At 39.4% G+C, this 12,420-nt stretch overlaps 1 long non-coding RNA gene across 2 annotated transcripts in view; it reads left to right on the top strand.

Moving 5' to 3' along the window:
* Positions 1 to 7,353, top strand: part of LOC108582012 — an 80,390-nt gene extending 73,037 nt beyond the window's left edge. For both annotated transcript variants that reach the window (XR_001895054.3, XR_001895055.3), the window contains exon 3: positions 7,271 to 7,353. This is a non-coding gene — a long non-coding RNA (uncharacterized LOC108582012). The remainder of the gene's footprint in view (positions 1 to 7,270) is intronic.
* Positions 7,354 to 12,420: the final 5,067 nt, after the last annotated feature.

The following is a 12,420-nucleotide window of genomic DNA, read 5'->3' as shown; positions in this document are numbered from 1 at the left end:
ATTTTATTTATGCATTTGTTTCAGAGATAGGGTCTTGCTCTACTGCCCAAGCTGGTGTGCAGTGGTGTGATCATAGCTCACTGCAGCCTCAAACTCCTGGGATCAAGTGATCCTCCTGTCTCAGCCTCCCAACTCACTGAGATTACAGGCAGGAGCCACCATGCCCCACTGAAATTAATTCTAATATATTTCACTTAATCTAATATATCCAAATTATATCAACATATAATTAATATAAGTTATTAGTTAAATATTTTATATCTTTTTCATACTAAATCTTTGAAATCAGTGTGTATTTTGTACTTACAGAGCATCTCAATTCAGAGCAGTCACATTTCACATTCTCAGTGCTGCCTATAGATAGTGGCTATGGTTTTGAAAATGTATCTCTAGACAATACTTTCTTTTCTTTTAAGAAACTGGGTCTTGCTGTGTCATTCAGGCTGAAGTGCAGTAGTGCAATCTTAGCTTACAGGCACAGGCAACCACATGCAGCCTGACAAAATGTTTTTCCCCATCTAACAGGAATGCGGTTCAGAGAACATTTTCTTAGTTTCATGGTAAGAAGATTAGGTCAAACCAGAATTGGAAGTCAGGCTCTATCATGTGTATCTTTTTTCACTGAGGCCATACTGCTATATAATTAAACATGACTGATACGATGAGACATAATAAATACTTCAAGTTGCCAGGTGAACTGAAAGAATTATAGGAACTGAAAGATAGAATGTTAGTCAAATATAATAAAATGTGAGTCACACACATAGAAGTTCAGTGAAAGATCTTGTAAATGGAGGCAGGTTAAGCCCCTTGCTCCTTTGAAATTCCTGTTTTGTTTTCATTTCTTTGCTTCTTTTACAAATTATTCATAATTCCCCTGGAAACTAAAGGATATTAACATTAATGAAACTGGTACATATAATTTCATTTTTCTACAAAATACATATTTTTAGATGTTAGCACTTTGAAAGAGAACATCAGGATGCTAAACCATGACCTATAAATAACAGGCTATATTTTAAAATATAAAACAAACTGACACAGCTTCTGAGAGGCTTCATCTTCCTGACTCTCCAATTATCTTCTGGTTCTGTTTCTAAGAGAGTCTTCAAAAGGAAAAAATAATAGCCCCAGGCAAGCATGTGTCTATGGAGATAAACAGGCTCATATACATATCAGTCAAGGTACATACTTGTTTTGGGTATTTATTGCTATATCATGAACTCTGAAACTTAATGGCTTAAAAAATATCACCATTCTAGTTATCTGCTCGTGATTCTGAAATTTGAGCAGAGCTTAGTGGAGTGAACCCATCTCTGCCCTACATTGATTGCATTGTCTGGCATGGCTCAATGGGCCTGGAAGATCAAATCCCAAGACGTTCTCACTCACATGGCAGGCAGTTGTTGCTGTTTGTTGACTAGGAACTCAGCTGCGGCTGTTGGCCAGCAGAACTAAGAATTATATGAACTGAAAGATAGAACGTTAGTCTATCTTAATATTAGGCTTTCTAAGGAGAGCCTTGGTTCTCTGTGTGGCCTTTTCACATGACTGGGTTGGACTTTTTACAGGATGTTCAGATTTCTTGAATAACAGCTGGCTTCCCTCAGAGCCTGAGCACCAAAGTAGAGCTGCTGGCCCTTCTTAAGGGTTAGCCCTAGACTTTCAGAGTATCACAGTCTCAGCATTTTATTGCTTAAAGCAGGTCACAGGGCCAGGCCAGGTGCAAAGGGAAAAACTTCACAAGAGTATGAATACTGGGAAGTGTGATTCATTGGGGACCAATATAACAGCATTCACGTTAGTGAACTCATTAATACAGCCCACTTCTCCTCTCAATAGATATTCTCATCCTTAAACCTCTGTTACCCCATTGGAATCAGTAAGTCTCTATACTGATGACAACCATGTTAGGATTTCAGCCAGTGGTTCCTGGTCAATACCCAAATTCTTATAACAAAGAGTTTCTTGGATACCTTTATCTGAATATCCTACTGATAACACTAACTCAACATTTGCAAACTGAGCTCCTGACTTATTTATTTATTTATTTATTTGAAAAGGGTGTCATTCTATCACCCAAGCTGGAGGTCAATGGCACAATCATGGCTCACTGCAGCCTCCAACTCCTGGGCTCAAGCAATCATCTCACCTCAGCTGGGACTACAGGCTCACATCACCATGCCTAGTTAATTTTTTAAAATTTTTTGTAGAGATGGGATCTTGCTATGTTGCTTAGGCTGGTCTCGAACTCCTGGCCTTAAGTGATCCTCCTGCCTCAGCCTCCCAAAGTGCTGAGATTAGATATTAATTGCCTTCTGTCTGTAGTATAGAAGAAACATATGTCTGTTTCCTTCTACCGTGAGCTTCCTTGGAGTTGGTGTAGTGCAGCCTGGGCTTTATAAACAGGTAAACTTAGGCTGGAATTCCAACCCTATCATTTTCTAACTGTGCATCCTGGAAAAGTTACTTAATGTCCCTGCAGTTCAATTGTTTATAAATTGACAACTCAAGGATATTAACACAACTACCTTCCTGGGTTGTAGTAAAAATTAAATAAGATACATAAAGTGTCTAATTCGACATTTGGCACATTGTACAGAAACCTATTCATTTTTGTTTTCCAGTGCGGTAGACATAGGGTTGAATGAATGTATCATTACCCTTCTTTGGAAAATGCTGGGAGTGCAAGATTCTGTTGTTTTCCATAACCGTTAGGTAGACCCAAAGTGTCTTTCCCCGAGATATGCATCCTTGAGTACGTTTTTCAGGCAGATCCTCCTTTCTTTCTGCTTACATGATAAGCATGCTACAAGCAAGTTGCATTCTCTGGCTCCTGTTGCATCTTTTCTGAGTTGCCATGCTTCCTAACTCTGTGCAGGGAACATAGGCACATGGCCAATGCCCATTAAGTCAGCATTAAGGCTCAGTCTCTATCTAGCTCCGTGGCTAGCTCTCCAGCATGGCTTCATATTTCCTCACCAAGCCAGCAAAGCCTGCACCTCAAAACTTCAATCCTAGTTGCTGACTCTACTCTTTGACCTCACCCCATGTGGGCACCCCCTGTCTCCTTCTGCTGCTGAAGAAACTTCCAAATGTGATACCAAGTAAGTCTGCAGGACCATTCCAGCCTCTTCCTGGAGATCAGCATCCCAGATTTGAAAAGGTCCAAACCCCACAGCAAAGTCGTTGGGAACTTGCTTTTTCCTCTGCCCAACATTTTTCTATCTTTTAGAATTCCCAGAGGTTCAAAAACAGACATTAGATTAGCAATACTGATAGTTTAAACACAACATAGTGGTTGAGAAGATAGGCTTTAAATTTGGATAAAGCTAGACTTGAATTTAATAGCACAATTTAGCACTTGTGTAATGTTGGGCTACTTACTTAAATCTATTTTTCTATCTAAAAATGAGATTGATAGTATTCTATATCACAGAGTTTGCATCATTTGGTTCCAGTGATGGAACTTAGTGGTTCATTAAGCCACTGAAGCAATATGACTTCAGTGGCTTAAACAGAAAGAAGTATAGTTTCTCTCACTTAGCAAGAGCTCTGCAAGAGTTGACTAACTGTGTTGAATCAGTACCTCAATGCTGTCTCCCAGTTCTTTTGGCCTTTGCCTCATTCTTATTGCCTCATGACTGCAAAATGGCTGAGGTAGCTCCAGATATCACATTTATATTCAAAGAAACCATATGTTAGCTCCAGATACCACCTTTATATTCAAAGAAACCATATGTTTCCTTTTATCAAGAAAATAGAAGGATTCTCTGTGTTCTCTGTACTAGATTTCCTGTTAGCCAGAAACAGGGCATATGACAATTCTTATAGAAAGGAGCTGGAAAATTGGGGAATTGTTATCATTATTGGTTTAGACCAACTAGAATTCATATCCTGGGTTGGGAACATTGCAACTCAGAAAAAAAAAATCAGGCTTTTGTTACCAAGTAAGAGGTAGGTTATGGCTAAAGTATGGGTAACCAATAGAGGTTTGGTTTGACACAGGGTTGTAATATTAAATTTAATAATATGTGTAAAGTCCTTAGTACAGTGCTAGACTTTTACATAGTGTTTAATAAACTGTGGCCATTATTATAAATAAAATTGCCAAACTGGTTGGCCATTCTCTAGTGTAGTTATTCTTAAATACAGTATTTATAAAATTATAAAATTCATGAAACTCAGCTCTACTGATTTCTCAGAGAGTGTACTGCATCCTCATTAGCTCAGATTTTGCTTTCTTTTTTTTCTTTCATGGCACAAATATTCATTCAGGACCAACTTTATGCCAGGTGCAAGCACAGGCACAAGTCTAGCCTTCTCCCTGACACTATGGGATCCCCAGGCCTCAAAATGTAATTTCTATGCCATTTATGCCCATGTTTCCCCTGCTGGAGCCTCAGGCCCAAGCCCCTGTAGATCCATGGTGCTTCCTCTTTTTCCACAAAATCAGAAAGCGAAAGGATGGTTTTTAACTTGGTTAAGCATAGCACAATAAACTATTATCAAGCTCACGACTTCATTCTGAGGTTCTGAGATCACCTGAATGTAAACTCAAATGAAGCAAACATCAACAAATGTACTAGGGAACTCTTCACAAAGCTCACACTTCTCAGGGATACCAATTCAAAAGCTCCCCAGAGTCTACCATCTCATCATTATTCTCATTAGACATTTGCTGAGTATGGGCTATGAGTCAGCTGACCTTCCTGTGTTAAATCCAAGAATACTTTACATTTTTAGGGCTATTTCAAAGCATGTCCTCATTTTCAGAAGCATTGAGGTCCTCAAGGCAGGTTGCGTTATCCTGAATTTATTAATAAAGGTGCTAGGACCCATAAAAGGGTCTGTTCACAGTGCCAGGCAATTTGTACACATTCTCTGGTTTAATCCTCACACACTGACAGGTAATACTATTGCCAGTTTACAGACGAGAAGTCTGAGGCCCAGAGAGAGTAAATTACCTGAGGTCACACAGATAGTCAATGGCAAAGCCACAGCTGGAACCCAAGTCTTCAATTTTCAATCCCCCATACTTCCTCCTGTGCCATACACTACCTCACTACATGCATTCTTTGGAATAGATAGCTATCATGAACCCTTTTATGTGGTCTGAGTAAAAGTTTCATAGAGAAAAATATAATTCAAGCTATAGTTGTTTGTGGATTTAAATTACCTATATTTTCTATAATTGCACTTGTAGAAATTACAAAATTCCATATATACTATACCTATGCTACAATTCTATTTTATTTTTTTTTCTTTCTTCCTGACAACTCACACCCTCACCACTGCCACCATCATCATTTTGTGCTTCTTTTTGCTACAGGAGAGGAAGTTATGAAAGGTAACATTAAAACAAGCTTAACAATCTTATTGCAAGGAATCACTAAAGCAATATTAGCATCAGTCCTAAGGGCTGATTACCTTATCTCAACTTTCTCCCCAAGGAGAGACAAATACCAAGGACATATCGGGAAGAATATTGTCCCCAGCAAATACCAAGGACACATCAGGAAGAATATTGCGGAGGGAGAGGTAAAGAATCAGAATGGAAATAGAGAATAGGCCGAACAATGACCAAGCATCAAAATCCTAAGTCAGATAATTATTAGGGGGAAGTGAAACAAAACACAACCTGAAATGGAGATGAGACACGCTCCTGCTTCCCTTCACCTTGTCTTTGATATAGAGATTGAAAAACAAGAGTGTGACCTCTCTTGGAGCTCAGAAGGCCCTCTGCTTGGGATGTCCTAGAGGATCCTCTGCCCAGTGGAGGGTAGAGAGAGGGATGATAAATAATTGACCATGTACTAAAGTTCCAGGCACTTAATAAGTGTTAATTTACAAAATCCTTAAATAATCCTTCAAGGATAGTATAATTGACCAAATGTTACAGATGAAGAAATTGAGGCTCATAGAGGTCTAATAGTTTGCTCAATACTATAAGTGGTGGAAGTGAGATTCAAATCCAGATTGTCTAAGCCTAAGACAGCTCTCCAAATAGCTGTAATTTATAGCCTCATTTGTGCAACTGATCTTTGGATCTAAGGATAGAACTTTACATTGATCCCTCTTATGCTGTGAGAGTCAGTGTGTCAAAGTAACTTTGACTGGGCTTGTCAGTCATATAGGTAACTCTACATACTAGATTTTCATCATTTAAAAATTGTATAAATAAAAATAAAAGCCATTAAACTAACACAACAGTGAAGCACTCAACAGTTGACATACCACTTTGATATATAGTTATTGACACCTCCCCCTTTTCACACCTTGTGCTAAGTTATCACTTCCTCTTTGGCAGCTGAAAGAAATGATACTTAAGTATAGCAATAGGGTGTTACAATTGCTACAATTTAAATTCACTGTGTTCTATGCTCAACCACATTGTTACTATCTACCTCTATCTGACCAAATTGCAAGCATTGCCCCTTTTCACTTCCAGTGCTTTAGGAAAACTTAAAGGAAGTCCCTGTATCAGGTCACTCTGACAGGTTTCGGAAAATATATCCTGTACACTGTCTCATCCCACTAGAAAGTGGTGTATTATGTCACTGCCATGTTAGAAAAATGGGGCTTACCTTAGCTGAGTCAATACACAAGAGAAGTATCGAGCAGATATGCTAACACTCTGCAACCTCACATGGAAATTCTCTCCCTTTTGAAACCTGAGTCCAAGGTTTCTTGCCAGAAAATTCAGGCCTGCTACCCATGAATGTCCTAGTCATCCTGTGACTATGAGTGTCCTCTAGTCTTTCTGAAAAGCAGAGCCACAAGGCACTGTGAGAAAACATTTTAAATGGCTCATTTTCAAGGCATGATAAATCTGAGTACTGTCAGCCAGCCTGCGGATGTAACAAACAGCACGGCTCATGCATCTAGAAGGTCACCATATGCAAACAGAATGTAGAGGAGGGGTCAGCCCGTAAAAGGGAAGAAAGTTTCGTTACTGAGAAATCAAAGCTTAAGCGGGGAGGAGACCAGGGTATAACCTTATAAGGGGGATGATGAAACTTAGGCAATGTCCGGGAAGATTGTAACCCCATAGTACTCGACCAATGAGGAACTGGGGGAGGGACTTGCATGCCAGGAGGTAAATTACCTGCTGTAACTGCCCAGGATGTATCTGTCTACCAGACACCCCATCTTGCAAGACCGCCATTAAAAGTCTCACTTCGGCTATTCTTCGTGTCTCTGAGTCCATTATTTGGGTTTGGATGGGTGAATATGTGTTTCTCACAGTACTGTCTTTGTTTCTTCCCAGGACAGTGCTAGGACTGTCTTTTTCTATATCAGACATGTGGGCTCCTGCTGTGCCTTCCTGGAAACCGAGGCCAAGGATGGAGCAGACCAAGAGGATGCCAGGAAAAATCACAAAGAAGCCCAGAGAGCACAGCTGGAAGCCAAGAACCCTATTTTTGGTTTGTGTGGGTGGAAGATGAGGGACAATATATAGTGAACAACAGGATTCTTCATTTGAAAGACAGTGGAGCACATCAGACCTGTGTATTTGGGTGAAGTATGATAAGCTGAACATCAAAGACTATGGAAAAGAACATGACTTAGTTTATTCCATTACCAGTGATCTGCTTGTTTGTTCATTTGCTTACCCACCCATTCATTTATTCATTCATTCCTCCATCCATTCTCTTTCACTTATTCCACAATCATGATTATATGCCTACCATATCGCTAGAGAGAAGGTAGAAAAAGATCCAAGGATGTGAATACAATCTTCCTGCTTCATGGTGAGAGCTAAAGGAATCTGTAAAGAGTCTGTCTTTTTCATTTTTCTCTCTCCTACATAGACCCTGGCAAATGTTTTATTTCTTATAATTTGCCTGAGATTTACTCATCCACTACCAGAGCTCTGAAAACACTCTTCAGAACACTATTTTAAAATAATGATAATGACAATAATAGATAACATATATTGAGTGTTTTTTGTACATGAAGCAATGTAATAACCATTTAAAATGATTGTAACTATACTTTATAAGAGTATAACGAGTCAGGCACTGTTAATATGCTCATTTTTCACACAGCTAATATGAGAGAGAGCTGGGATTTGGATGCAGGCAGTCTAGCTCCAGAGCCTCCATTCATAGCCATTACATGATCTGTCTAATGAATGAAATGTTTGGCCTTAGAGAAAATTTGAAATGTGTAGTTTTCTTTGCTGACTTGAATGATATAAGTTTAAAAATTCGATAGTGGTTGCTAGTTGAAAATTCCTGCTCTTTGGGAAACTGTTGAAAGTCTGCTTAGTACTCACCTCCATCATTAATGGCCATTTGCAAAGCCAGGCCAAGTTTAGTCTTCTACCAGCATTGAAGAAACACATTTTACCCAGAAGAAATGAGGGTGAAATCCTCTGATAACTGGAAGATTCTGGATGTTCTGGAAAGAAAAGTAATTTTTTTCAATCTCTGGAAATTGCTTTTTTTTGTTTTAAGTAGGGGTGGCTCAGCAGATGCTAACAGGGAATCTGGGATCACCTAATCTGGAGAAGATTCTGAGAGAATAAGTTTGGGAAGTTCAGACTGAGAAAATGAGAAGAAGATTGGTAGAAAGGGCAGTTTCTTGCTGTGTCCGGGAACAGGAACTGAGAAATGGTATTAAGCTGAGGGTGAGAGCGGAACAAAGAAGAAGACTGTCAAAGTTTCATACAGGTTTGAAACAAAGTATACCACAAGGAATGGGAACATGTAGAGCTGTTTTAAAAATGTTTCTGTGTTTGTGTGAGTGTGTGTACTAGATATATATTTAAAATGACTTTTCTCTGAATTACATCATACTTTGAAAATCAGCATAGGAAGTGAAGAAGGAACAAATATTCACTGAGACCACTCACTAAGGGCCAGGAGCTCCCTGAATACCACATATACCACTGCTCTCTCTTGTGATCATGAAGGTTTGTGAGGCAGTTATCACGATGTATGGTATATTTTCAAAGAAAGCAAATAAAGCCCAATGTGACTAAGAAAGATGCTAAAATCATACAGCTGATTAGCTGTGGGTCCAGGATTCAAATCAGTGCAACTAGCGCATGGTCTTCAATAAATATTTATTGAGCAATGAATACATGAATGACTAAATAAGATGAAGCAAGCAAGCAAACAAGCAGGTAGGCTTGTCTAACCCAAATGTTTATGTTCTATCCTCTGTACTGGTGGTTTTTAAATTGTGTGCCACAAAGGCATTGGGTGACATGAGGAGGGTTAGTATGAGTGGCTGCCTGGTAGCGTGGGGTCCCAGGCTGTCTATCCTTGCTCCAACCAGGGCATCTCTGCTTCTGTTTGTGTTGAACATCGGGCTTTTGCCTGAGATTTCATTTGAAGAAGAGGGCTTTCTTCTAGAAAGTGTTTATTACTCCTGCCCCATACCATGCTCCCTCCTAAGTATGCATTATGAACTAGTTAACTTTAATAGAGACATATATTAATATAAAGTTGGAATTTATACCAGTGTCTGAATCCCAGCCAAATGTTTATAATATCCTGCATGCTGCTGAGGCCATTAACAATAGATGAACCATCTAGGGCATTATGGCTAGCAGCCGGGACTACAACTTCAAGCTGTCTAGGTTCAACTGTGGCTCTGCCATAACCTGGTGAAATCTTAGGTAAATGATTTGACCTCTCCATGCTTTAGCTTCCTCATCTGTGAAATGTGATAGCTACCTTATACAGCAGGGAAACTTTGTGCTCCAGTAATATGAATGGGCTGACTGTAACCAAGTGCACTTAGTTTCCTTGATCTCACGTTTTTGTTTATGCTGGCTCCCAACTTAATGTGGTCTTCTCACTTTTCATCTGACTGTGAAAACTCCAACCAAAGGTACTTATATTCCTTCCACTCAACAAATACGATGGCCTTGGTGTCAGTAAGGTGACATGTGAAGAGAGATATCAGTCTGACTTGCCATACATTACAAGAATTTGCAGGCTTACCCTCATAGTCCTATTTCACGGGAGTGGGTGATGGGGTACTATTGTGTCACTGTCCAGGGTCCTGAATAATTAAAGCGCTCATAGTGGCTTTTACAAGAATACTAAGAATGATTTATTTGTTAAGGTAACACTATCTGCTGTAGTAGGTAATCCCCTCTACCCCTAAATCTGAGTAGTTTACCATATTAGAGGCCTTTTCTTATTCTCATAGGGTTCCATTGGTGCTGGGGGTGAGGAGGGGAGGTGGTAAAGGTGTTTGTTCCACACAACCATTCAGATTCATATTGATGAAGACTGCCATCTTCAACATATAGTTTCCAGAGTTGTTCTGGGCTCAGTATTTAAACTCCAGGTGGTATATCAAAAGAGAAGGAGAGTAGAGAACTGTGTGGCAGATTTTTATGAACCAGATCTAGAAGGGACATTCATAACTGTCACTGGTATGCTGTTAATTAAAACTCGGGCATACAACCATTCCTAAGAACAAAAGAGGCAATGGGATGTTGCTTATTTGTGTGCTCATTGGAAAATGACTAGCTTGTTTTTGCCACAAAATATTTTTTGTGTTGTTACCAAATACCCTCCTCTGAGACACACACACACACACACACTCAACACAAATACAATTAGAGCCAAAAAGTCATTAATCTTCTATGTGTGATATAGTCTCATAGTTTATATTCTATTTTTTTGTTTTAAAGTGCTGTCATGACCCATTAAACTGTTATTATGGCTGAATGAGTTTTGACATATGGTTTGGAAAACTCTGCCCTAAGGTATAACTGTTTATCCTAATCTTAGACGGTGAGATATTGCTAATGAGAGTAAAACTTCTCTTTTAAAATCATTTTCAGATAATTACCATTTTTGATAAATAATTCATCATCATCCGTGGCTAAAATATTAAAATAAGGGTGCTAATAAATGGAATATTAATTAATAGAAAACCAGGAAGACTTGAGTCCAATATAGACAAGCAATATCTGCTGGCAAATGAAGAAAATTCTGTAGGGATTTTGAGACAGGCCAAATAAATAGCGTTACTTTTTTCCCATCCGAGTTTGGAACCACTGAGAAATAGAGAAGAAAAAGCAGATGGGCATTCAAATACTAGCCTGATTACTGATAAAGTTAATAATGAAAAATACGGCTTCCTAATCCTAAATCTCAAACAGAGCTTACCCGCCCAGCCACAGGCAATGCTAAGCAACTTCAGGCCTCCTGATTGCAGCCTGCCCCTGAAAAACTTACAGTGTGAAGGAGCAAACCAGAATGATGAGTAGACCCCGCAAAAGAAGAGGGCAGGACTGACCACACTTTGCCAGCCCCTTATCCCATAATCACCACTTAGATCACTCCTCCTCCCCCTAAGGAGTTTGAATTCGAGGGTGGGGAAGTGTGAATGATGCTTCTCACAAGGAGAAGCCAGGGGAGAGAAAGCTCTCCCCCATAAATACCACCAGGCAGAGATGGCATGACAGCAATGTCATCATCAAATGAAGCCTATCAAAGTCCTGTTCACTTTTCTCTGCTGCTACTTTCTAGAAAGACAGTACATTTGCAATTTTTAGACCATCTTAAGCAAATGGAACAATGATTGTTTCAAAACTCACATATCTGATTCCATAGGCTTTTGTGGTTCTATGCCATTTCCGAGAATGGGACATGTCATTCCTTAAGGAAGATAAGCAGCGTACATGCCACCTTCCCTCCCCTAACCCAGGTGCTGTATTTATGCCTTTCTTTTTCAGTTAGGGTTTAGGTTTTTAATTTAGGGTTTCTCATAATCTACTGGCTTACAATGATATCTCACAACTTCTACTAACCCAAGCAATTCTTATGTTGGTATCTGTGGGTGTCAGGTTTCTTCTTACCTAACTCTCTGCCTCTTAATGTTCCCAGCACAGGGATTTGTACATAATAGATTCTAGAACAGTCTTCTCTCAGATTATCACAGAACAGGGTTCCTCTCATCATTAAGCTCAAATATCACCTCCCCAGAGAGGCCTTTCTTGGCCACCCAAATGGAAGTAGCTACAACCCCCAAAATTATGGCATCAATACTTTTATATGCTCATAGCATATCATAATCTTTTTTCTTTTTACTTATTTGCTTGTTTATTTTCTGGCTCTTCCCACTAGAATATACATGCAATGGGAGCAGGTACTTTGCCTGTTAATTCCCTCTTTTACTTTCAGTGCCTACAACAATATTTGGCTCATGGATAAAATTTTTAAAATTTTAAAATGAATGAATAAATGCGTAATAAAATTGAAATCAGCATTTCCTCAACTTTTACCCCCTTCTGGATAGAGAGGGAATGTTAGGTGAGAACTCATGAGAGGCTAGTTAGACAGAGGAAGAGAAGAAGAAACTTGGCAAATGCTGGATGTTTGCCTCAAAAATCTTTGGCAGCCACTCAAAGAAAGACACAGCACAGTGGCCCTGCAGCACTTGACT

Source organism: Papio anubis, chromosome 12 (assembly GCF_008728515.1).
Source record: "Papio anubis isolate 15944 chromosome 12, Panubis1.0, whole genome shotgun sequence".
Classification (NCBI taxonomy): Eukaryota; Metazoa; Chordata; class Mammalia; order Primates; family Cercopithecidae; genus Papio; species Papio anubis.
This window is presented reverse-complemented; position numbering and strand designations above follow the sequence as displayed.